The sequence below is a fragment of the Giraffa tippelskirchi genome, chromosome 9 (assembly GCF_054371585.1).
Source record: "Giraffa tippelskirchi isolate mGirTip1 chromosome 9, T2T-mGirTip1v1.2.pri, whole genome shotgun sequence".
Classification (NCBI taxonomy): Eukaryota; Metazoa; Chordata; class Mammalia; order Artiodactyla; family Giraffidae; genus Giraffa; species Giraffa tippelskirchi.
The window spans coordinates 148,023,287-148,051,172 of NC_137283.1; the positions used below are offsets into that span (position 1 = coordinate 148,023,287).

The 27,886-nt window shown below is 39.4% G+C and overlaps 1 protein-coding gene across 2 annotated transcripts in view; it reads left to right on the top strand.

Moving 5' to 3' along the window:
- Positions 1-27,886, top strand: part of SAMD5 (sterile alpha motif domain containing 5) — a 418,153-nt gene that overhangs the window by 60,135 nt on the left and 330,132 nt on the right. The window contains exon 3 of one of the 2 annotated variants that reach the window (XM_081529915.1): positions 2,217-2,352. The exons of the other annotated variant lie outside the window; for it this stretch is intronic. The gene's annotated coding sequence lies outside the window, so the exon portion shown is untranslated. Of the gene's footprint in view, positions 1-2,216; positions 2,353-27,886 lie in introns of those variants that run through there. 2 annotated transcript variants of the gene reach the window in all.

Below are 27,886 nucleotides of genomic sequence, written 5' to 3' on the forward strand. Positions count from 1 at the left end.
TTAAAAAAAGAAGACAAACTGAGACTGTAGCATGGGAAATGATCTTGAACAGTTACTGAACTCATCAAAGACTTTTTATCCTTGTCCATAAAATGGGAAGAATAAATACCCTTCCTTAGTTCTTAAGAGGCTTAAGAGCCTTGCAACATACACCCACACAGTTCATGGTGTTTTACACATAGTAGGTGCACAGTGCCTCACTCTCTTGCCTTTTTTTCCTCTTATATAAAAGAGATTACCTTAAAACTAACTAGACCACTCAAGCATAAATTGACATGTCCTTGTGGCTGTCTTAAACCCACTGAATAAGGCCCTTTGCTTTCTTGTGTGTGTGTGTGTGTGTGTGTGTGCTCAGTCTTGTCTGACTCTTTGCAACCGCATGGACGGTAGCCCACCAGGCTCCTCTGTCCATGGGATTTCCCTGCCAAGAATACTGGAGTGGGTTGCCATTTCTTTCTCCAGGGGATCTTCCCCACCCAGGGATTTAGCCCACATCTCTTGTGTCTCTTGCATTGCAGGCAGATTTTTTACCACTGTGGCACCTGGAAAACCCTTGCTTTCTTTTAGGAAGGATAAAACAGGGTTTCAGTGCCTGCTCATAGTAGGATTGAATAAGTGTTTATTGATAGGATGAAAAGACTGTGATTTTTAAAAACAATGAACCGATGACTAAGGTCGGTGTTTTTCAAGTCTGGGGAAATAGTCACATATAAAGGAACTCATTAATTTACCTCTTTTTAAAACAGCTCTAGATTTATAAATTTGCTCTGCAAATTAGTGAAGGCAAACATGCATTTTCCTCTCATTTTATGACTGTGATTTACAAATTAGGAGTGCACGTGGGCATTCCCCCATTGCCTTTTCTGAGATAAATCCAGCCAAGACATGAAGCAGATGATGGCGGATCGGCCAACTCTTTTCTAGATGAAGAGAAACCAGATGTGCTATGCCTGTTACGCACCTGCCAGCAAACAGAGGAGCCTGTCTGGTTTGTTCTCAGTGAAGAGTCTGGGTGTTGTAAAAAGGTCTTTGCATGAGCATTGAGCAGTAACAAAAAAGAAGGTCAAAGAAAATTTAGTTCTTGGACAAAACGATTAATATTTACATGTAATATTTAATTATGTGTTAAAATATCATGTTCAGACAGGCAGAGGATTTCTGAATTTCAAAATAAAGAAAGAAGATTATATCCAGAGACATATGCAAGACATAAGCAAGAGCTTCACCTTAAAAATGGCCAGATCTCCATTCAGACCAAGGATGGAGTAATAGGGAATTCTTAGAAGAGATCAGCTGACAATTTGTGCTTAGAAGAAAGCCATCATAGATCATAGATGCTGTATTAAATTAAACAAAATAAGTTGTGCAGAGCAAAGAGAATCAGCTAGGCTTTCTCTTTTAGATTTCCTAATTTTATTCTTATTAATAGTCTGAGTGGTAATCAATGAAGCATTCCTACATCAGATGTTTTACACTATCAAATTCTTTGATTCAAGAATCCTCTTCAGCTTTCTGTTATTAATCTCTTAAGGAGATAAAATATAATCGTTTTCTATTTCATGATCACTATTTTAGATATTTCCATAAAAGGAAAGAAAAAAGAACAGTAGTTCAGAAAAATGAACAACCTTATTTTTTTTTAACTGATCAAAATAGAGATTTTCTTTTAAACTGTTTAAATTCCTAGAAATTAAATTTTATTTTTTATTGTTATTATTTAAAGATAATGTTTAGAGGAAAATTGGAGGTTAAAGACTGCTTCAAGAGCTTGGTAGTTTTTTTACAATTTGGCCAGAATTTCTTCCACTAGAACAAAAGGAAAGAAGTTGGCTATTTAATGTTGATGAGAAATACCTTTTATAGATATATTCTGTACCATGCCCTTTGTCAGATGAATTTTCCTTTGTTATTCCAAAAACTGAGATGCTGTATTGAGTATCTTGAGGGCAAAGTAGGATATTGATTAAGACAAATGTTTGAAAGTCTGCTGTTCATTGAAGTTGTTGCTCAGCTTGATAAGCTGGACAATATTCTCGGATACCCTGTGGGTTATGAAAGCATTGTTCTTTGAAAAGTTCTGATCATACAAAAATGTGTGCACGGGCCTGAAAAAGCACCTTGTGTCCGTCTAGGTAGTAGAGCAGAGATGCATTCTAAATGAAAGTTGCCCTGTGGTTTTGTGTATGTAATTGCAGTTGACACCTTTGTCCTTTCAGTTACCGTTTGAAAAAGGGACTGTGTAAGGAAGCTGAATTGGAACCATGTTATGAACCCTGGAATGTATGCTCATGCAGCACTGTGATCTGCAAACATATGTCCTCTGTTCAATAAATGTTACAGCTTTCACTGCAATTCCCGCCTTGGCTCTTTTGTGATCATTTACATTTCAATGAATGGGACCTAGTATGTGCGTTATTTAAATGGATGATATATAAATGTTTACGATACTGGAGCATTATGGTTAGCATGGGAAATCAGAGTGCTAACACAGAAGAAAGGAGAAAGCCTGGCTCCCCACACTGCATGCAAAATTCAAATAAATCCTTAATGATGTTTGCTTGGATGCTTTTGTTGTGATGGTTATGTATATGTGTGTTGTGGCTTCTCCCTTCTCTCCCCACCTCTCTTCTGATTAAAAAAGTATTTTTGAGGGTGATATATAGCATGCAATTCTGTGCCAGTTATTGTGGCCCCCCAGAGTGGGAGGGAGAGTGCTGGGATATATTAGATGGTCAGTGGGGTCATTTGTGGCGTTTCTCCCACGGATCCTGCTGTGGCTCCCAGAGTCCCTGAAACTCCATCACCTACAGGTTGATGTGATTCAACTATAAATAAGCGGCATCTCGGGGGTCATGAGACCTAAACATTTAAATTCCAGCCTTACCACTTTCTGCCTTCAGGACCTTGAACAAATGGAATAATTATTGTAAATGCTTAGCACACTAATTAGCACATGGTAAGCAGCCCCCAACATTAATTCAAAGAGGTTTTGAAATAGTGTTTTGGGTTCTGTATATATGGTATCATGTGGTATGTTTTGATGATAATGAATAGCTGTTTTTATTCACACTGAATACAAGATGAGAGGAAAGTAAATTTAAAACAAGGAAGATGTGGAATAAATATTAGGAAGAAATATGCAGATTTCTGATTTTTAGAAATGAAAAAGGACCTAAGGAAGACCTAAACAGATTCAGAAATTGTGTAGGTAAGACACACTGGAGCCTGGAGTGTGTGACAAGCCCACCATGACACTGGGCTGGTGATAGACAGTTGAGGTTTTCCCAGATGCTCTAATCCTGGCTTTTTGTCTGATGTCAGGTCCTAGAAAGATACCAAAAGGGATCTGTGGCATCTTAAAAAAAAAGACCCATCTTTGTAGACTGGCCTTAATTTCAACTTAGTTTCAAAGGTTTTCAAGACATGCTTTTGTTCATAAACTAAAGCTCCAACCAGCCCCTGGGTTTTGCGGGGGCCAGCATTATGGTATGAAAACCTAATCTTTCAGCTCTAAAATCTCATGCTTCAAATCTTCCTTGATCTGTTGAGCATTATTTAGAAAAGTCAATAATGTTGGTGAGCAGATGTAAAATGTATTTTTTAAAAAACGTTTCCCCTATGAGCATGCAGTAGTGATCCCAAGTAAGGAGGATTTAATAGAAAATAAGATGGTTTATGTTATTAGTAAAATCACTTCACCTAAGGCAGCTTTTAAAGTCTGTCAACTGAGTCTGGAAAATGAATACCTTTTAGTTTCATTGCAGGTCATATGCTGTCCCGTTGAGGATTTCCTAATCTAAAAGAAGAATTTTGAACAATTTTTGTGAAAAGCTTACTCCCCTCCCTCCCCGACCCTAGAGTTACTCTGAGGACACTGTGCCTTCATGTAATTATGGACACTTTTTTGGCCCACTTTCTCCACTTTATTACATCCATGTACCATTAACAGGATATCTGTGGAATCTCATCTGTCTCTTGGTTGAGTAATGAACACCAATCATGGATTGTATATATTTGGTGTGCATTCTTGTACATCCGCCGAGCTCCATCAATTCAACTTCAACTTCATTTTGGAAATTAATCAATCCACTTACTAGCATTTGCAAAAATAGCCATTTTGAGTGAAGAATATACATTTAATTTTTTTTCTAAATCCTGACCTGTAACTCAGAAGCCCTGAATGCAGTCTAGTCTTGATTTTTCTGGTGAGTAGCTGTCTAACCACTTCTTTTCACCCCTTTGCTGCTCTCAGGTCTGTAAACATGTCCACTGGACAGCGTTACCTAAACACACCCTGTGAAAGGTCTGGGAAACAGATGGTATCTGTGAATAACATCATGTCCTTTAGAAGAAAGTCACTGAGCGATGTGGTCTGTTTTTTTACTGTGACCTTCCCAAGGCTGTGAGCACATCTGGTTCACCCCCACTAGAGTTGTTCCCTGCTTATGACTGATCCTTATGTAGTTCTGGTGCATTTCTAGTACGTTGTAGGTGTTCAATAATATTGTTGAATGAATGAAGAGCCAAGCGAATGAAGAGCCAAGTGAACTTGCTCACATGCATAAGGAAGCTGAACTCAGGTTGTGTCAGTTGGTTCTACCAGGGCATTTCTGGTCTCGGGGAACTTGCGGGAACTTGATGGCATTTGTGTTTGAAGGAGAGCATGCCTTTCACTGGGGCTTCCCTAGTAGCACAGATTGTAAAGATTCCGCCTGCAGTGCAGGAAACCCAGGTTCAGTCTCTGAGTCAGAAAGATCCCCTGGAGAAGGAAATGGCTACCCACTGCAGTATTCTTGCCTGGAGAATCCCATGGGCAGAGGAATCTGGAGAGCTATAGTTCATGGGGTCACAAAGAGTCGGACACGACTGAGCAGTTGCACACATACGTGCCTTTCACTCCAGGACCCAAGAAACCAAATTTCTCTTTATCAGAAGTTCACCTCAAGGTGGGGATTTATGGTTATCAAGTCCTCTGAGTTTACTGTTCCCTTTTGTATAAAACTATAAATGCAAATATTTTATAAAATAAAAATTTACATGCTCATTTAAGTTTTCTTCTGCAGAAATATATCAAATATTATAATTTGTGAAGGCACCTGAAAGTACCAAATTGCCACACTATTGGAGTTATGATTTTCCTTTGGTTATACTTTCCTAACATGGATTGTGAGAAGGATATCACCTATTCCTGCAATTAAAGTTAATAAAATATAAATCTATTCTTGCAATTAAAGTTAATCAAACTCTGATGAATGTACTTATCACATGAATGCTAGTGTATGCTGTGCTACTAGAGAAGATGCAAAGATACTTTGATAACCTGTCCTACACAAACAGTGGGGCTTCCCAGGTGGCACAGTGATTACGAACCTGCCTGCCAGTGCAGGAGATGCAAGAGACACAGGTCCCATCCCTGGGTAGAGACGATCTCCTTGAAGAGGAAATGGAGTGAGTAATACTCACTCCAGTATTCTTGCCTGAAAAATTCCATGGACACAGGAGCCCAGCGGGCTATGGTCCATGGGGCCGCAGAGAGTCAGGCATGAATGAGCACCTTAACCTTTATTTACGTTTGATGGGGTTAAATTATTATGAGACCAAACGTGTGCTTAGTTGTTCAGTCGTGTCTGACTCTTGCAACCCCATAGACTGTAGCCTGCCAGGCTCCTCTGTTATAAGGGCCTTATATTAAGAAGCAGGAGAGGGCAGACAGATGAGAAAAAGTTTATCTTAAAAGACGGAGTGCTAGAGGAGTCAGGAGACAAGGTGAAGAAGGGGTGAAATATACTCCAAGTCTAAGGTGCTGTAGAGGGTTAAGGCCACTAGTAAGTGCCACTGAGAGAGAAGAAGTGTTCAACTAGTTCACCGTACAGCTTTTTCATTAAGATTTTTCTTTTTAGCTTATCGGCAGAGCTATCTTAGACTTCTTTATACATAGATATTTATGATTTATCACTCAGACACACACAACTGTAAAAGTAAAGCAAAGGAAGCATGAGGTCATCCTTCAGCGTTTTTCTAGGCAACCTCTTCTGAGTCACCTTTGGACTCAGGTCTCTCTTCACAGTGTCCCGGTAGGCAGGAGGATGGCTGACGGAGCCTGTCTGAGAGCCTCTGTCATCTCTGGCTTTCATCCAAGCCCTTCTATTAATACGAGTTTAGATGCTGGTACTATCTTGATCTTACTTGTCTGCAGAAGGTTTCCAGACAGTGTCTCATTCTTTCTTCAAATGGTGATTAAATGGTTTGTTAGCTGAAATGTAGGCTAGAGTCTCTGCAGTTGTCCTACCAGGAGTGGCGTCCGTGTTTGCATATGCACACCTCATAGCAGTTGTGTCACTAGCCCTATGTCATCAGCTGTAGCTTCTCTTCCATTGTTCTCTGTCCTGGTGTCATTGAAATGGGACAAAGTGTGCTTTCAAATCCACAAAATACACTTGTCTGTAAAATTATGAGGAAAATTAGACCACCCATCTCATTTTACTTTCTGTTCCTCTATATATTATATATTAGTAAGTTTGGATAATTATATATTAGTAATTTTGTCTGTAACTACCTTAGACTCTGTAAGAATTTGACTTTTTTTGTAGTTGAGTCTGTGTTAATATTACTCTGTGGTCTTCTGATCTGATTTATCCTACAGTTATGGCATACGTGAGCTTCCTTGTTGGCTCAGGTGGTAAGGAATCTGCCTGTAATACAGGAGTCCCACCCAGGTTCGATTCCTGGGTTTGGAAGATAACCTGGAGAAGAGAATGGCTACCCACTCCAGTACTCTTGCCTGGAGAATCTGGACAGAGAAGCCTGACGGGCTACAATTGATAGGATTGCAAAGAGTCAGATAGGACTGAGCGACTAACACACATATACATACACACACACAACACATGCTGGTAAATTTGGTTTACTGTATTCTGTATTTCATGGGGATCTCTGGCTCATGGAGAGTCCTTAAATGATGATGTGAATTTATATTTTATAAAATTTAGCACCTTCCACTATGGAATGATAACTTTTCATTTGAGTCATTTAATGGTGTGTGAAAGTCATTCAGTCGTGTTCAGCTCTTTGCAACCATATGGACTATACAGTCCATGGAATTCTCCAGGCCAGCATACTGGAATGGGTAGCCTTTCCCTTCTCCAGGGGATCTTCCCAACACAGGGATTGAACCCAGGTCTCCTGCATTGCAGGCGGATTCTTTACCAGCTGAGCCACCAGGGAAGCCCAAGAATGCTAGTGGGTAGTCTATCCCGTCTCCAGGGCATCTTCCCGACCGAGGAATTGAACCGGGGTCTCCTGCATTGCAAGTGGATTCTTTACCAACTGAGCTATCGGGGAAGCCTGAGTCCTTTAATAATGATGCCCTATTATAGAGTTAACCATCATAGCACCAGTGTCCCCACCCACTGCAGAAAGCAGGAGTTTCTTCTCACTAATGCTTCAGGCCAAGAAATACTCTATATTGTAATTAGAATTCCAAGTGGCAGCTCATAATTTACTATTTGACCTTTAAATATTAGGACCCTGTAAAAATATTTGAAGTTTCTAAATGTCCTTAGGCTTCCATTCCTTATGCTCAGAGTGTGTGTGGTGTAGCAGAAAGAGTGTGGGGCCTTGGAACCAGGGAGAAAGGAATGCCAGCTCCCTACTGAGTGGCCTTGGTGAAAAAATACCCAGTGCTTTCACTGGTCAGAGCAAGGTATATACAAATTCTGTTTGATTCTTATAATAACCCAATAAAGTAGTTGCTGTTGCTGCTCCATTTTATAGGTAAGGAAACTAAGACACAGAGAGTTTTTAAGTATCTTAGGAAATTCATTTCACCTCTTTCATTTTAGGTGTCCCTAGATTTATAAAAAGTATGCTTGTGAGTACTAGCCATATCCTGAAAACACACTGCATACATCAGGTGCTTGAAATGGAAACTAATTTTATTACACTGGTTTTTAATTGCTTTTTCCTCCTCCATGCGTGCCACCTAAGGTATAATAATTTGCCATTTGAAACCACTTTATACATTATGAGATGAAAATAAACATTTTGGAATTTTTGACCCTCCCCCAAATCATTTTTTCTTACACACATTGAGTCTTCTTGTTTTGTCTTAAGTGATTGATAACCTTTAATTTTTTAACCTTTTTTATATTGGAGTATAATTGATTAACAACATTGTGTTAGTTTCAAGTGTATAGCAGAGTGATTCAGTTATACATATACATGTATATATTCTTTTTTCAAACTCTCTTTGCATTTAGGTTTTTATATAATATTTGGCAGAGTTCCCTATGCTATATAGTAGGTCCTTGTTGGTTATACATTTTCAGTATAGCAGTGTCAATTTTTTTTTTTTTTTTTACTTAGATACCCCAGTGGGCAGCTTTGTTACCAAGGTCCAAACATTTCCAAATGTTTGTGAATACTCTCCATGATGCCTGAACTGAAGAAATTTAGTGACCACATATTTTTTAATTGGGCCTTTGGGTAGAAAATACAGTATCTTCTATACTTTTAATGAACCAATGATCATCCAGTTAGACATATAACAAACTATAACTTCCAATAGTTCTCATCTTGATAAAATCCCAATATTAGCATTAGAAATATTATTTTTAGAAAATTACTTTATTGCCCCCCATGAAATACAAAACAGGGTAATATTTATGTACATGTTAAGACAGAGGAGTTCATTGAAGAGTTTGGTAGATGCAATTGATTAAGGCATAGTTTTAGGAAACATTACACTCATTGCTTCAAATTTTTGAGCCTGTCTTCTTTCCTCCTTTCTTTTTCTCTTGTTCCTTCTTGTTAGGGCTTCCCTTTAGCTCAGTTGGTAAAGAATCTGCCTACAGTGCAGAAGCCTGTGTACATGTTAAGACAAAGGAGTTCATTGAAGAGTTTGATAGATGTAATTGACTAAGGCGTAGTTTTAGGAAACATTGCACTCATTGCCTCAAATTTTTGAGGCTGTCTTCTTTCCTTCTTTATTTTTCTCTCTTTCCTTCTTGTAACTGACAACAAAATGAACCAAATATATCTCTTTTAGCCCACAAGTCCTATTCATCTGCTTTTATTTTTCTATGCTTTAATCTCCCTCCAAGTACATTCAAAGAATAAGTAAATATGTTTTCTGAAAATCTTGGCACATTTCCTAGATTTTAGAGGTGTGAGGAAAGGGTTGGCAAAGAAGTGACTTTTGAATGAAAAATTAAATCTCTACTTAGATTTAAAATCTCCAGACATCATTGATATAAACCAAAATAGTGTTTTTAGTATGGAAAACAGCCAGTTGCATGGGATTTTGAGAAATGAATTTTAAAAAAAGCATGTAACAACTAAATCTATATATAAATCTAGTGTTTAGTGTTTTAAAAACACAAACCACAGTGTAAATCTCAACCAATAATTGAAGAGAATAAACTGAGAAGGGCTATATTCTAATATCGAGTATATTATTTAAAAAGTCCAATCTATCAAAATAATAGGTCTGTTAAATGCAATAATAGGAATAAAGCAAGGCCTCTGACTGTATCATTCAATGGGGAGAAGTTGGAACACATTTACAGAGCCTACTTCATAGAGTTACATACAGCTGACAGAATAAGGACAGAAAGTGCTGTGAATTAAGCTTACTGCCATCACAAGTTTATTGCTCTTCTGCTTTATAAGATTTTTGAATCTTGCCTTTAGATTTTTTTTACTCTAATTAATAGGTGCTTAAGGTTTAGTCATTTTGATACGCTACAGCTTCGTTGTGGTGTTAGTAGAGTGTTCGGGGTCTGTGTGCCTGCTAAGTCACTTCAGTTGTGTCCAACTCTTTGCAACCCTATAGACTGTAGCCCATAGTGCTCCTCTATCCATGGAATTCTCCAGGCAGGAATACTGGAGTGGATTGCCATGCCCTCTTGGATCTTCGTGACCTAGGGATTGAACTCCAGTCTCTTATGCCTCCTGCATTGGTAGGTGGGTTCTTTACCTCCAGCGCCACCTGGGAAACCTGACATTTGGTGGTCTACTTATGTATAAATTCACCTTGTTTCATAAATAGTAAATAATATTGAACAAGTGAAATGCTGTGCCCATTTTCACTCCCACCTCCCCAAAGAAGAGTGACTTCCAGTTAGGAGAGTAACGTGCACTACTGAGCGCACCTCTCTACTCACCATGGGGATCCCGAGGGAGCTTCTGATTATTGAAAAATCGCATGAGTATAAATGTCTTCACAATAAAGGATGAGTTTATTTTTTGCATGATTCCAAAACAATTCTAAGGCATTATCTAGTTATAGAAAAAATTAAGCATAATTTTCCCCTTGCTGGTAAACTTGGTTACAGTAGACATAGAGAATGATAAATATTAATAGGTTATCATCCACATCCTGTAGTTAAAAATGTTTTTGAACATTTTGGAATTAACATCCATAGGAAAAACATACAGCGGAGGTTGAGAATTGTCTGTGGGTAACAATCATTCATATTTTATAGAGTCATATATTCAAAGTGAAAAAATTAAGCTGATCCACACTTATGACAGACCATAAAACACAGTGCAAAGAATAGAAAACACAAATGTCAGTGGAAAGAAAAGAGTTATACGTGGATTTGACTTCCTTTCTGCCATCTAAATCCATGTGGCCTTGGGTGAGTTACCTCACCTATGTCAGGATTATGTGAACTGTTTGTGTAGTTCTATGCATATAGTAAGTGCCCGATAAATGTTAGCGATTGCCATCAGAATTCATTTTCACATTCAACAGCTATGCTGTTAAGATTGTGTGAAGAGCCAAGGCCCAATTCCTAAATGATGCTGTTTGAGAAGAGTTTATTGAGCAGTATGCCTGCAGGTACCACAGTGGGCTCTGAAGGCACCGCAAGGAGGGATGAACAAAGTATTTACTGTTTAAAGGAAGGAGGTGGGTGTACAGTGGATTCAAACTCCATCAAAGCAAAATGGCACTGGTTGTTACACGGTCGCTGAGTCATATCCGACTCTTTGTGGCCACATAGACTTCAGCACACTAGGCTTTCCTGTCCTTCACTATCTCTGGGAGTTTCCTCAAACTCATGTCCATTGAGTCAATGATGCCATCCAACCATCTCATCCTCTGTCTTCCCCTTCTCCTGCCCTCAATCTTTCCCAGCATCAAGGTCTTTTTCAGTGAGTCAGCTCTTCACATCAAGTGGCCAGAGTATTGGAGTTTCAACTTCAGCATTAGTCCTTCCAGTGAATATTGAGGACTGATTTCCTTTAGGATTGATGGGCTTGATCCCCTGGGTGTGCCAAGTAAATTCCTGTTGCATGATGTGTATGATTTAGATGAACAATCTTAAAAGCTGGATAGAATTTTGATTTTTGGGTGGGTGAAAGAGAAGTGAGGGGGGAGGGACTCCCCAGTAGGGGAGCTGCATGAGCAGAGGCCCAAAGGGGTGAAAGTGTGTGGTGTTTGTGGAAGAAAGGATGTCGGCCAGTGGCTCTGGAGCTTAGGAACATAGGACAAATAGGTGAATAAAGGGAAGATATGTCAGTTGGCTTGAAAAGTGGTCTCTGATTCCTAAATATTATTAATTTACTGAGAGGACCTACTTTATTTTGTAGGCTGAATATTTTCAAGCTTTTGTTTCTCAAGGTGTATGGCTGTCAGCATTCACATGTCCAACATATTTTCATATGACAAATGTGTATTGATTCCTTACTCATGCTAGGCACTGTTCTAAGTGCTAGGGAAAATGAGACATAATCCTGCCATCATGGAGAGGGATTTTCTAAAGAAATATAGGTGTGGGTCATTTAGTGCTGTATTAGAATGCAAATCCATGATAATCTGGTTATGATAGGAAGAGCCTAGTGCATAAAATCGCCAATTATGCACAAACTGCCACTTTAAATATTCTTGTCAGCAAATTACTGGTACACTAAAAATCCACACCAGCTCTTCCGAGCGTCTGGCTCCCAGCACTGACAACTGCTGCTCAGGTCTTGGAGGAGGAAAATGATGTCATCTGAGAAGAAACCAGAGGATGCTAATATTAAGGCTAGTCTTGATTTCCCTGGTGGTCCAGGGGTTAAGCCTCTGTGCTTCCACTGCAGGGCACACAGATTTGATCCTGGTCCAGGAACTAAGACCTTGCATGCTGTGCTGTGCGGCCAAGAAAAAAAAAATGCTAGTCTTCCTGTGAGCACCATTATTCTGAGAATTCATGACAGCCTTTCCTTGGGTCTCCTCTGAGACTTCCTCCTTCTTGTTTGGTCTTCACCACCTTTATACCGTAACGGCCGAAGGCACAGCTCGTGTCGGGGCCAGTCTGCCACTGGCCTTTTCCTCTCATTCACTCTTAGCTCCCTCTGTTTTCTTTCCCATTCTCATTTCTTTAATTATATTTGTCTGGACCAGCCCTGTCAGGTAGCACTCTGTGCAATGATGGGAATGTTTTATTCTGCTCCATTCAATACAGCAGCCACTAGCCATATGTGACTGCTGAGTGTTTGGAGTATGGCTCATGCTGCTGAGGATGCAATGTTTTAAAATTTTATTTGATTTTTTAAATTTAATTAACTTACATTCAAATAGTCTTAGGTGGCTCGCAGTAACATGTTAGTAGAGATCTAGATGTTCATAAAAACTGTCCAAATCCATATTCTGTTTGGTTGATGATCATATTTCTGGCAAATTCTTGCATTCGATTTTTCTAGTTTTCACGTACCTGGAATTCTTTTTTTTGCAGCCAATCTATGATTTTTTTTTTTTTTTAATGAAAAGTCTCACCTCAGATCTAGCAGCAGGAAAGTGACATTACCTCTCGCTCTTTGTCTACACATGGCCTTCCAGCCACAGCAGCAGGCAGGAAAAAGATGCCACATTGGGGGTACAGCTTTGTTGTGGCTTTTTATTTTAATCTACCTCTTGCCAGTCTCTCACCAAGGAAAAGAACAGTATTTTTTCTTCCTCTCTTTTTAAACAGGCTTCCTCAAGGTAAGAGTTGCAACAGAGAAGAGATAGTACTGTTGAGACAAAAAGGTAACTCTGAAAAGTGATATGATTCCCCTTTACTGGCTCCCAGTAGTTGGAGGATGGGAGGCAAAGGAGAGGCAGGGGTCATATATGACCTGACAGGTATCTCCATGAATGATGTCATTCATTCGTGAAGGATGCACAAGATAAGGAGCCTGTTAGCAGGGCTAGGGATACGGTGAACTCCATTTTGGATGCGTTGAGTTTGAGGTCTTTGGGGTGAGATGTGCAGTTGGATGGAGGATGTACGTCTGCACCTCTAGAGAGTAATCTGTGCTGGAGATAAATGTCTGGGGATCATTGGCATATGCTAATTAAAACCATGGGAAAGATAGGGTGGCCCAGACATAGTGTGGAGAGTGAGAGAAGCAAAAAGGACAAGAGACAGCACATAGCCCTAGCATCAGTATTCACATGAACCCATGAAGCATAGGAGCTTTGACCAAGGTAGGAGGAAACAACCAGGAGAAAACAGTCACCAAAGACAAAAAGAGAGACAGTTCCAAGAAAAAGAACATTTGACAATGTCATGTGCTGTGAAAGGTTAGGTAAGGAAGTACTGAAAAGTATCTATTAGATGAAGTCTCATGACATGGAAGGTAGAGACTCCAGTGAAAAAAGGGTGACATAGCTTTGACAGATGGACGGAAGGTGAGAAAACAAGGACAGCAAGAGGGTCTAAGTGGACCCCTTAGAGGAGTCTAAGTGTGGCTGTGAAGGGGCGGGAGCTGGAATGGCTGGAGCTGGGGGGAGGGGAGATGGCTGGAGAGGTGTTTGGATTTGGTTTAGTTCTGCAGGTAGGTTAGTGATGGTTGAGGGGTCTGCAGAGAGGGGTTAAAAGTAAGATGTGGGAAGGGAGTGAGCAGATCATCCAGAGAGGCTCCTAAGAAGGGTGCAGGAACAGGTAGAGGGGGAGACCTCAGCAACCTTAAAAAAGAGGAGTGTCTTTCAGTCTAAGATAGAAAGGACCGGTGTGGTAAGTTAATAGGCTCAGTAGATGGTGAGAAAATCCTGTCTGAGTGCTGGCTTTGCCCAAGCTAGTTTTATGTCTAAGATTCTCTGTGTCCCTAAAGTGACCTTTATGTTTGACCTAATAGAAATAGAAATATGCTCATAAAGAGTTCCCATCAGGATAAGCTGTGCTCCTGAAGTTGGTCTAGGGCTTTAGGAAAGAGCCGGGCCCGCTGTCCTCTGCAGGACTTCTTGGCAGCAGGCAGAATGGAGGCTCTAAAATCAAGGGGAGCTCTAGGTATCCCCCTTGAGTACGTTAAAAGCGGAAAATGATCCCAGTGATTGTTTTGGCTTTTCCTCTATGTACTTTGTGTTACAAATGTGTGGTTTTAATTTTAAAAACTCTATGAAAACACATCCCTGAGTTTCTAAGGTGAACCACACCGTAGTATGCATGTACGCTCAGTCATGCCCGACTTTTTGTGACCCTGTGGATTATATCCCGCCAGGCTCCTTTCTCCATGGAACTTTTTAGGCAAGAATACTGGAGTGGGTTGCCATTTCCTCCTCCAGGAGATCTTCCCCACCCAGGGATCAAACCCACATCTCCTGCGTCTCTTGCATTTTCATGTGGATTCTTTACCACTGAGCCACCGGGGAAACTCAAGTTTGAGTTTCTAAGGTGCAGAGCCCCAAAAGCTGTGAGCAAGACTTTGGATTGTACCAGTATTGCATCCAGAGGCCTGGTGTTAGCTGCACCTGCTTGTGTGAGATGGGGTTCCGTGGTGCCTGCCTGCCTGCCTGCTGTGGTGCACAGCTGAAACCTTCATTGTCTTTGCAGGTGCTAGAAAACACAGTTGCTTTAGGCGGATGGGGTGGGTTGGGGTCTGTGTGGCATCAGCTTCTGGGAAAATCATGTTATGCGAAATGAAAATCTGACTAAACATTAGAATACTTAATGATTTCTTAAAATAACATACCCCTTTCATTACATAAAAACAGGATGTATAAAATCCATATCCAGTTTTAAGCATAAACATTTCATTATGTGAATATTTCTCCAATATGAAACAGAGCAGCTGTTTCTCCAGATGCCAGATCAGCGCTCTGGAGGGAATAGTTGCTCAATCCAATACCACAGTGAGCTGGATATTGAAAGAAATGCTACAAGATGTATCTGGTCTAATCAGTAAGCCTCAGTGAACCAAAATATAAACACACAGCACAGAATTAATGCAAGAATTTGGATTACATTCTAAACAAGGGAAATGTAATCGCTATGCTTTTGAGCTTATCACGTTCTAATTTTTATTATTTAAAACCTATTAAGGATCCATTGCAAGAAACCCTCTTTGTTTTTCCTACAATCAGTTGTCATTGTGGCAGCCAATTGTTTTGAGAGAGAAAGTACAACATTATTATTTATGAGAAAGAGCTGACACATACAATCCATATATTTAGCTGACTCTACTATGCCTGGGCCAGCATATTAAATCATATGCATAAATACTTGAAAGATAGATCCAGAAGGTTACAGGTAATTTTTATGCAGGAACCATCAGCCATATACTGAAATGAAAAACTGCTCATAAAGTAGTCCATAACCTCTTGCCATTCTGCTCGAAGAGTGGTAAAATGAAGAGCAAGGGAAATTTATGGAAGGTTTCCATTGCTCTAGAATGAGTTACCTCATAATTATGTGGAATTAAAAAAGTCTGCAAAAATTGGCAATTTACCTGGAAGAAACTTATTAGAAAAAAACTAGTTCATTTTTTTTTTTTGCAAATAAAAGCTACATTTCTGCAATATTCTTCTAAGATGTATATACATAAGATGTTTAGTCATATTACCAAGTTTAAAATACTTTAACCTACTTCAAAGCATATAGGATTTCAGTAAAAATTTATACAGCCTATCCATGTAGGAAAAATACCAGAGGGTCAAATGGCAGTATATAACAATTTTTATCTCTGGTTGGATTTATAGGCATTGTTATGATTTTTCCTTTATTAATGAATATTAGCTCTGAGCATGTACTGCTTCCATGCAGTACATGGAAGACAGCCCATCAAAAACAAACAAACCCGTTTCACACATTTTTATCAACAGTTCATGGAGACCATTCAGATGCTCTTGACTAAGGACTTTCTTTTGTTTCCTAAAGAACTGTCATTTGGCTTTTCATTATATTGTATTTATAAAGGAATTCTTTAATCTCTAAAGTGTGATCCATGGCTTCTTTAACTCTTTGCCACTCATATTCCTTATCCTAAGATACCAGAGACCCAGTGCTGGTTCTGGGCAGGGCTTACTTAGCCTGAAGCTGCCCAGAGCCTATGCCTTCCACTTGCTTTTCTAGCCCAGCCAGTGTTGCTGTGTACTCACAGCTGCTGCTCTGGCCAATTCCTGGCCCACACCCCTCTCCTTATTACTGGATAATGAAGCCCAGCAACCATGCCAGGCAACATGGGAACATGGCTTTGGGTGACATTTGTTTCCCTGATTCTACATAGTGTCTTACCACTGATGAATTATTATATAAATTCCAATTATATACTTATTTTGTTAGTGTAACATACCTTCTTAGAATAAGTAAATGGGGACACACACTTATTGTTAAAGGGTTTCAAGCCGCTAATTAGATTAGCTCTGTGAGTGCCTGGCAGAATGTAACTTGTGTGTTATCTTTGGCAAATGTGCTATCAACTATAAAACCCTTAATAGGAAATGTGACAGAAAGGAAGGAAAGAGCATGAGAGAAAATCATTGAGTTTTCAAAAGTAGCTTGCTGGTAGAAATGGCTATAACAAACAAATGGTTCTTAATATTATCAAGGATGTATAAATGTATAGCTATGTTAACCATATTGGGGGGGGGTCTAAAAATTGCACCCAACCACATTGACTCCTGGTGGCTCAGATGGTAAAGAATCTGCCTGCAGTGCAGGAGACCTAGGTTCAATCCCTGGGTCAGGAAGATTCCCTGGGTCAGGAAGATCTCCTGGGGAAGGGAATGGCTACCCACTCCAGTATTGTTGCCTGGAGAATCCCATAGACAGAGGAACCTAATGGGCTATAGTCCATGGGGTCTCAAGGAGTCAGATATGACTGAACAATTCACATTGACTCTATACCAACACACTGACTCTATAAGTTTTATTCCCAACCACCAATGCCCCAGCCCTTGAATAAGCGTCTCTTATTTATAGGAGGTGTATATGGTGCAGATAAAAGGTTGAGAACCACTGATAGTGATACAAGAATCTGGAGAATGTCATGGCAGCTAGATGAGGATCTGTTAATGGAGAGGGATGGAGACCAGTGGTTCTCTGGTGGCTCAGATGGTAAAGAATCCACCTGCAATGTGGGAGACCTGGGTTCAATCCCTGGGTTGGGAAAATCTCCTGGAGGAGGGCATGGCAACCCACTCTAGTATTCTTGCCTGGAGAATCCCCATGGACAGAGGAGCCTGGTGGGCTACAGTCCACGGGGTTGAAAAGGGTTGAACATGACTGATCATCTAAGCACAGGAGGCCTGTGGAGGATTTTTAAACATTGACAGTTTCAAATGAAAAGCTACAGAGATAACTCCAAATGCCGATGTAAATACTATCAGAGGGAAAGGATGAGGCTGGATGGAGTTATAGCATGAACCCTTTTCCCAGTGATTGTTAAGTCAGAAAACATGCCCCCAAAGTCAATAATTAATCTCACCAAAGAGAGTAAGATGTTGCTCTTAAGAGCAGTCATGGGCTCGCTCCTGCCTCTTATGAACTTTATGTAACGGGCAAGAACTATTAATGAGAAGGCAGCAAAGTGCTTCTGTTAGTAGGTGCATTAAGTCTTCAGGTCACTAGGAATTCATTTAATAAATTACTACTCTAGCATAAGAAATTACTCCTTCATAGCTTGAAAAAGTGTTCCAATGGAGTAGCAATTTACTTCCTTCTTTTCAGGAGGAACAAGCTCTATATACAGTATGAAGAACCTGCCATTTTTTGGTGTCATTTAAAGGATTCTTATTTTTGGTCTTAAATTATGGGTTTGTAAAGAACTTTGATTTTCATAAGTCCTAATACCATCTCAGTTTGAGAGAGGAAATATATACATATATTCACACTATGAATGCAGAAAACAGCTAGTCAAAAGTGAAAATTACGTGTTAAGAAAATCAAAGTTCTTTTTGTGGTAAGGACCACAAAAAGATGAGAGTTGTAGTTTAAATGAAATTTTCTTTGTACCTCATTTCTGAACAATGTTGTCATGACAAAAAGAAATGGGTCAGATCAGAGAATGGGGTGGGAAATGAATATTAGCTTGGAGCTGAGGCAGCAGTCATCCTTAAGGATGGCCATCACAGGGTGCCATGATTAATTAAGGAATCTGCCAGTCATATGGGCCTGTATCATGGCTTCAAAAGGGCAGAATGCCTAGATATTTACATAGGGATCATACACTCATATTCAGAGTGTTGTCACCGCTTCTCTTGGCAGCCTGGGACTTGTTGGCAAAATGTCTTCAATTATGGGCAAACTGCCTAGTTTCATGTCATCACAAACCAATTTGTTAGGATGTGTGTATTTGGAAAGCTTTGGAAACAGAAGTATTTGACTTATTTTTTAAAGAGTGGGGGAAAATCCTTGTGTATGTATATTCAAAAACACCCAATCTTCTGAAATCTCACTCATATAAATATTTAATAAAAATGCTTCTGCCTTTCACAAGGGAAACAAACTAAAGAAGGAATATCTGTATTAATGTTGATGTTAATAGCTCTTTGGGTGTTTACAGAGAGATTGCTGAGTGGAAAGTCTAGAATATTTCTGCCTGAATATCCCCCCACATTTAAACTAATCAATAACACCATAGTCTTTCTCTAAATAAGTCCACATTGCCTAGATTTTTCTTTTTATCATTTCTTCCATACTCTGTGAAAATAACAGGGTTTAGAGTATTAGCCATTACAATTCATATTGCAATAATATAAAGATGTAAGTGATATAAAGATAAATGTAAAGACACAGAAAGAATGGAAAAGGGCCTATGACAGCAAAAATTGAATAAAGACTGTTTAATAAGATAAAAGTCAAAATGAAAAACAAATTAGCATTCTTCCTTTTTTTTTTTTTTGCTCCTCTCCTTCCTTTCTCTAATAGGCTGACAGAAAAAAAGTTATAGGAAATAATAAACAATTATTAGCACATAAATGATGTATCCTGCTGCTCCTTGTCTATGGTTTTATATGTTATTTTAAGCTTTGAAGAAAATAGCTGTTTTCCTGCTACATTGATTGTAATGTGAATGCCAATAAAACGAATGTTCTTTTCCTGTTAGATGCAGTTAAGGAGTTTGATGGTCTTTATTCGTGTGTGCACTTGTTTAATTCTTGTCTTCTCTGCTAGACTGTAAGCTTTTAGAGATAAGGCCCGTAACTTTTTCACCACTCTGTTCCCCTCACCTGCAACAACTATGCTGTTCTTGTTCAGTTGCAAAGTCATGTCCAGCTCTTTGTGACCCCACGGACTGGAGCACACCAGATCTCCCTGTCCCTCACTATCTCCCGAAGTTTGCTCAAGTTCATGTCCATTGAGTCGGTGATGCCATCCAACAATCTCTTCCTCTGCCACCCTCTTCTCCTTTTGCCTTCAATCTTCCCCAGCATCAGGGTCTTTTACAGTGAGTCAGCTCTTCTCATCAGGTGGCCAAAGTATTGGAGATTCAGCCTCAGCATCATTCCTTCAACTTCTATAATTCTTGCTAAAGATATTTTTTTAATGACTCTTGAAGACATGCTGTTCTGTAAAAGTATCATCAAGTATAATAAATCTAAAATCTTGTAAAACAAATGAATATAGATGGTTAAGAGATATTCTCAAGTCATGTCATAGTGGATTTGCTAATACCCCAGCAGGGATGCACCTGGAGGCCCCGGAATTGACTGTGTGATTACTTTTTCTATTGTGCTTTTTCCAGGCTTGATGGGACTTCTCTGCCTCTGTGTTTTCCCTTCCACTGTCTAACATGCTTTGCCCCTCCCGGCCTGCCAGAGCTATGACTTATTTTGTTGTTTAGTCTCCTCGAACTTAGCCCCTTTCCTCTGTTCCATTTCTGAATTTATAATAACAAATAAAGTTGGACTGTGAGGACTCTTGCCGAAAAGATAGTCTACAACCTGGAAACTTTCCATGTTTGCAGCTTTGCATTTTTCAAAATGAATGAAGATCTCTTTCCACTTTTAAAGTTCTATTGATTTCTTACAATGGTAGATACTTGCTGCTATTGGATTTTTAAAATGGAAGCAAAGAAATTAAGGTGAAACAAGCAATAAAGTGAGTCAATAGGAAGATGAGAAGCAAAGACCAGGGTAAAGTTGCTTTCAATTTACCTCATTTATTCTTGAGAATCAGTTTTATGCTAATTAACAAGTCTTCCTAGGAGTCTGAAACATCTAATTTGTTTTCAAGTATTTTAGGCAAATATCTGATGTGAATGATATTACCTGGTTTCAGACAATTATTTCAGTTCCCTGAATAAAATTCATTTTCTTACTCTGTGATATGAGTTTGAAATACATTTTAGAGGACTACTAAAAAAAAAATCATGTGTTTGTCAACATGATTTATACTTTTGTTGCTCATGAAGATCACCTAACCTAGAGAAAGTGGTATGTGGGTTATTTTTCCCATACATCTTTTTCCTCACTTCAACTAATAAGGTGAATCGTAGAAACAAGGATGTAATTGTATCAAAGTTCTTTTGGGTGATCACACCTCTTGGTTTATGCCTGTTGTCCAGGTATTATTATTAACAGTACCCATTTCACTTTCAAAAGTTTGGACAGTAACTTTTGTGGTTAGTCAGTCTGTAAGGCCTTTTAGAACAACTTCTTAATACTGTAAACATTTCCCTCTTTTTCTAACTCTGATTCTCAAACATCAAGCTTTTCTTCCTCATATATGCTACAGAGACAAATCTAGCGTGGCCATCATACCACGAGGACATAAAGGATTGGGAGCCGAAGACAGATGACCTAGTTTGAGAGCCTAGCTTGGCCATTTTCAGACTGTGGACCTTGGGCCAGCCAGCCAGCCTGCCAAGCCCCAGCCTTCATTTGCACGTGCGGTTACAGCAGCATTTCATGGAGACGTAGTTACAGGCCTCGACTCTGGTGTCCAACTGCCTGAGTGCTCTGCCGTAACATAAGACTACGAGAGCTTTAAACAAGACGATGTATTTACAGTCTCTTAAAATAGAACCTGGCTCATGGAAAAATCAAAGTGTTAATTGCTCAGTCGTGTCCGACTCTTTGCGACTCCATGAATGTAGCCTGTGAGGCTCTTCTGTTCATGGGATTCTCCAGGCAAGAATACTGGAGTAGGTTGCCATTTCCTTCTCCAAGGGATCTTCCCAACCCAGGGATTGAATCCGGGTCTCCTGCATTGCAGGCAGTGTCTTAGTACAAGGTAAGTGATAGTAATTGTTTATAGTGCTCTGAGAGAATTAAATATGATATAAATGCAAGTGCCTAACACATAGTCAGCACTTAGTAAATGAGATCTAGTGGTATTACTGGACACTAACCTGATGTGTCTCTGGTTTTCCTCCCTCCCTAATTCCATCAAAAAAACATTCATCATAGATATTCTAAATATGTACATTCATGTGTGTGTGTGTATGGGCCCAGAATAGGAGCTCTGAGCAGATACTGCTCTATATTCCCAAATAAACGGTTCAGTGCTGCCAACTACAGTTAAAAAATCTAGCAAAATGCCAACACATTTTGAATAAGATGCAAATATGAAATTCACTTGCTCTTAGAGGGTGTATAAAGGCCTTGCTAAATTAGAAATGCAGAGAAGGGAGGGTTTATTGGTCCTGTTTATTTGAAGTCAGAGCCAGAATTGTGATGGTTTAATGCTCCCAAATATTTCTTTGGGTTTTTCCAGGAAAGAAAGATTGTATTTATCTCTTAAATGGTCCATAGCTATTTCCACACAGGAACCGGGAGAAATTATTTTTCTTTAGCATTCTTCAAAGAAGATATAACTCCCATGGAATACAAGTTCCTTCAGTGAATGAAGTATTTTGTATCCCTCACATGCCTGACATGGGTCCTGTACATTATCAGAAACTAGTGAGCATTTGCTGAAGGCAAGGGGGTCATACCTCATGTGAGGTGGGCAGCTGCTATTTGATTTCATGGTCTTTTTTTTTTTTCCTTCCCACTTCCTGTTTACCAGGAGCAAACTTCAGTAGTTAGAAGTTGGCTTGACCTCACTGAGTGACATTTGAATGCAAAGTTTTGAACTTTTCTTTGTGATCAGCTTATGATGATTTTTAAAAAAATTATGAAGTCATGTCCTGGGATATTGCAGAGGTAATTAACGCTGTGTAGAGGGAAGAGGGCTTCCTAGGTGGCTCAGTGGTTATTGAATCTGCCTGCCAATGCAGGAGCTGTGGGTTTGATCCCTGGAAAAGGAGATGGCAACCTACTCCAGTATTCTTGCCTGGGAAATCCCATGGACAGAGGAGCCTGGTGGGCTAGTCCATGAGGTCACAAAAGAGTCAGACACAACTTAGTGACTAAACAACAATAACAACAACAGAGGGAAGAGAAATTATGGTGAAGGGGAGTGACTTCACTAGGTCATATCAGAAGCTCATGGCCAGGGCTGAATTCTAGCACCCATGTGTTTGCCCACTCATTCATTCTTTCATTCATTTTATTGAATATTGAGAGCCTCCTCTGTCACCCTGGAAAATACATGAATTCATAATGGAAAACAAAATAGACTTGGTTCCCTGTCCTAACAGAGCTTACCATCTAGGGGAGAGGCAGACAACATACTGATATGAATAAATATTCAAATAAATATATGATCAGTGTACCAAAACCAAAGGACAGGAGACTAGGAGGAGGGTTAGGTGACCTACTTTAGACCAAGGAAACTAGAAAGGCCTTCTGTACAAAAAGTTGCCAACTTAATAGACCTGTTATTAGTACTACAGAATGATTGGTCAATACTTCTGGTGGATTCTTTATAATGTGTTTGGAATTGCAGCTAATGCCCAAGCTTTGTATAGAGGCGTTGGGTCCCAGGCATTTGCACTTGGCTGAGTGCAGTACTTTTCAGGCCATCTGTATCTGAAAGGTTGTCCCAGATACTGGCATGACTTGAGCATGAACTTCCGAAGAATTAAAACTGCAAAATCGTTTACTGACATCAGACTCCATTGTTCTTTCTTCTCCCAGATCATCTCTTGTACTTCCTTTCCTGAGGCTTAGCAAACACATCCATTGTAGGAGGTCGACTTAGTCTTTCTGCAAACTCATTCCTGTGAAGGTAAAATACAAAGCACCAGAAGCCAAAGAGAAAAGTACAACCATGAGTGCATTTCACAGCCTTAATTAGTCCATTTGGTATTATCTGAGCACTTTGATCTTCTTTGCGCCCCTCCCTTGTTCTTCTTTCTCTCATTTCTTTGCTTGTTAAGACTTGATCAGAGGTTAGGTAAGAGCAGAAAGAGGAGAATGCAATAGTCTCTTTTTCCTTTTTATTAACAGCTCTTGTAAAAGGTTTTGGTGGCAAGGAAGATTGAAGGTAAAATGAGATTATAATGAAGTTTACAGATAATGCCATTGGCTTTAATTATACCAAGTTCTGAGCAGCAGAGATAATTGAAACTGAGTGGATTTTTTACAAGTTTTCATCTAATCCATTATGTGACAAAGGTGGCTATTGGTAAATAGCTGTTTCCACTTTAAGGTATATAATTAAATGGATTTCAGAGAGTTATTATGATGGCTGATTCTTTCTAGTAGTGAAAGAGGAAAGATACTAGGGAGGAATATGGAGCAAGGAGGTGGGGGTTCAGAGCTCATCCAACAGTAGAGCCATATTACTGCAAAGGAAACTCTGAACAGTCTTTACTACCAGTCGGTTAATCAGAAATTGTCACCAACTTGCATGTCTCTGAATTCTGGCCATTAGAAGAAAATTGAGGTTAAACCTGATGGTCCTTGGGTAATTCAAGAGCTTGAAGCATCTTCGAAGACTTACAGAAAAACTGAAGTAATTTGATGTCATTTTAAAATATGTGTGTAATACGTGTGTATGTTTTCCTGTGGAGAAGGAAATGACAACCCACCCCACTCCATATCCTTGCCTGGAGAATTCCATGAACAGAGGAGCCTGGTGGGCTGCAGTCCATGGGGTCACAAAGAGTCGGACATGACTGAGGGGCTAACACTTTCACGCTTTCCTTAGAAGTCGATGTGTGTACCTTAAAATGTGACAGTTCTGTTACCAGAATGTTTACTCGGTTGAACGTCCCTCCTCCAGGCCCAAATGGAGGACAGAATGTAGCTTCTCTAAAGCTACAGAAGAAAACCTTGGTAAAGTTATTAATTTAATGTTATATGGTAGAAAAATGTTCATCAACTGCCTTAGAACTTCCTCAACATGTTAACATCACTGCATAGTATGTCACCCTGAAAACTGATGCTGCTCTGAGACCCACTGCATCTTGAGCAGCCCCCTTAAAACTCCCCATTTTGTGTGAAATGCTTACACAGACCGTGAAATCTTTTTTTTTTTTTTTCATACTGAAGACAGTAAGTATTACTGTTTTAACATGGTGCAAAAAGCTTTATACACAATCAATAACTTAATGCTCACATCAGCCTTCTGAGATTGAGGCTATTATTTTTCCCAATTAGTACTGCAGCTTAGAATAACTTTCCCAGGAGTTAGTCAGTGGAGTTCAGATTCTAACTCAGGTCTCTAGTGCAGCCCTTATGCCCTTGTTTTTTGTCTTCCCTGGTCATGAAGGTGTTCTGGGCCACTTGCCCCCTGACTTCCCACCCCACCTCATAGTGATTGCACTACTGAATTTTTTTTTTTTAAATTACTGCCATATTGATTTACAGTGTTGCATTCATTTTCAGTTCAGTTCAGTTCAGTCACTCAGTTGTGTCCAACTCTTTGTGACCTCATGGACTGCAGCATGCCAGGTTTGCCTGTCCATCACCAAATGCCGGAGCTTACTCAAACTCATGTCCATCGAGTTGGTGATGCCATCCAACCATCTCATCCTTTGTTGTCCCCTTCTCCCCCCAACTTCAATCTTTCCCGGCATCAGGGTCTTTTCAAATGAGTCAGCTCTTCCCATCAGGTGGCCAAAATATTGGAGTTTCAGCTTCAGCATCATTCCTTCCAGTGAATATTCAGGACTGATTTCCTTTAGGATGGACTGGTTGGATCTCCTTGCAGTCCAAGGGATTCTCAAGTGTCTTCTCCAACACCATAGTTTAAAAGCATCAATTCTCCAGCACTCAGCTTTCTTTATAGTCTAACTCTCACATCCATACATGACTACTGGAAAAACCATAGCCTTGACTAGACGGACCTTTGTTGACAAAGTAATGTCTGTGCTTTTTAGTATGCTGTCTAGGTTGGTCCTAACTTTCCTTCCAAGGAGTAAGTGTCTTTTAATTTCATGGCTGCAGTCACCATCTATAGTGGTTTTGGAACCCAAACAAATAAAGTCTGTCACTGTTTCCATTTTTTCCCCATTTATATTGCCATGAAGTGATGAGACCGGATGCCATGATCTTAGTTTTCTGAATATGGAGCTTTAAGCCAGCTTTTTCACTCTCCTCTTTCACTTTCATCAAGAGGCTCTTTAGTTCTTCTTCGCTTTCTGCCATAAGGGTGGTGTCATCTGGTATTTCTTCTGGCAATCTTGATTCCCTCTTGTGCTTCACCCAGCCCGGCATCTCACATGATGTACTCTGCATATAAGTTAAATAAGCAGGCTGACAATATACAGTCTTGACATTCTCCTTTCCCAATTTGAAACCAGTCTGTTGTTTCATGTCCAGTTCTAACTGTTGCTTCTTGACCTGCATACAGATTTCTCAGGATGCAGATCAGGTGGTCTGATATTCCCATCTCTTGAAGAATTTTCCACAGTTTGTTGTGATCCACAGTCAAAGGCTTTGGCATAGTCAATAAAGCAGAAGTAGATGTTTTTCTGGAACTCTCTTGCTTTTTCAGTCACCCCACGGATGTTGACAATTTGATCTCTGGTTCCTCTGCCTTTTCTAAATCCAGCTTGAACATCTGGAAGTTCACGATTCACATACTGTTGAATCCTGACTTGCAGAATTTTGAACATTACTTTGCTAATGTGTGAGATGAGTGCAATTGTTTGGTAGTTTGGACATTCTTTGGCATTGCCTTTCTTTGGGATTGGAATGAAAACTGACCTTTTCCAGTCCTGTGGCCACTGCTGAGTTTTCCAAATTTGCTGGCATATTGAGGGCAGCACTTTCACAGCACCATCTTTGAGGATTTGTAATAGCTTAACTGGAATTCCATCACCTCCACTAGCTTCATTCATGGTGATCCTTCCTAAGGCCCACTTGACTTCACATTCCAGGATGTCTGGCTCTAGGTGAGTGATCACCTAGATGGATCACAGGGAAACATACTCAATATCTTGTAGTAATGTATAATGTAAAAGAATCTAAGAAAAAACGATACATATGTGTGTAGTTCCTTGTATTGTACATTGGGTCCTTGTTGGTTGTCTATTTTATATAATGTATATATTTTAATCCCAAACTCCTGTGTCATTAATCCTTCTCCCTTCTTTTCCCTTTGGCAGCCATAAGTTTATTTTCTTGGTCTGTAAGTTTATTTCTGTTTTGTAAATAAGTTTATTTGTATTCTTTTTTAGATTTCACATGTAATTGATATCGTATGATATTTTACTTTTTCTGACTTCCTTCACTTGGTGTGATAATCTCTAGGTCCATTCTTGTTGCTGAAAATGGCATTATTTCATTCTTTTTTATGGCTGAGTAATAGTCTATTGTGTATATATACTAATCTTCTTTATTCATTCATCTATTGATGGACATTTAGGGTGCTTCCATGTCTTAGCTATTGTAAATAGCCAGTGAGTATTGGGGTACATGTATCTTTTCAAGTTATGTGTGTTTCTCTTGATGTATGCCCAGGAGTGGGATCACTGGATCATATGGTAACTCTCTTTTTAGTTTTTTGAGAAATCTCCATACTCTTCTCCATAGTGGCTGCACCAGTTTACATTCCCACCAACAGTGTAAGAAGGAACCTTTTTCTCCACACCCTTTTCAACATTTATCTAAATTTTAATTTGTAGGCATTTCATCCATACCCTTCATGCCTCTGAATTCTTATCTGAAAAATAATGATAACAGGAGTCCTTTAAACAACTCTATTATTATTTTATCTTTATGACACAGATGAATGTGATGTAGACTTATGCAGCATAGATTTTGCTGGCCATGGGTATCTAAGGGAAATATATTTGGAATACATCCTGCCTACATGATGTATTTAGCTGGAACCCCTGCTGTGTCTGCCAGGTTTCCGGTTAGGTAAGGTACTTAAGACCATGTAAAAGTAACTGATATTTATCTAGAAAACCACATTATTTTAGTATTTCTTTTATCTTCATTAACTTTTTCCTCTTTGCCAGGATATGTACTTGTCTTTTCTTTCTCTGTAGGTTTTCTTTTTTTTTTTTTAATGCCTCCTCTACTTTTGTCAAACAATATGTCATGATGTAGATGAACTTACTGGTCCATAACTGTCTTTATCTCAGCACAGTCATTACCATAAACTTTCCTATACAGTATTCTCAAGTTATGAAACTTAATATGATTTGCAAAAATTGATTAAAAGTATATTTCTGACTGCCTGTTTATTAAACTACTGGTATTTAATTGTGGCCATAATTGCTACTTTGGCAAAATTTTTGATTCTATGTATGTGTACTTGAAAATTAGAGACTGGTGTCTATTCTCTAAACACACATTTTCCAGCGAAATGAAATTATCTTTTGCTTTAAGAATGTCACTTGAAAAAAATTCAGT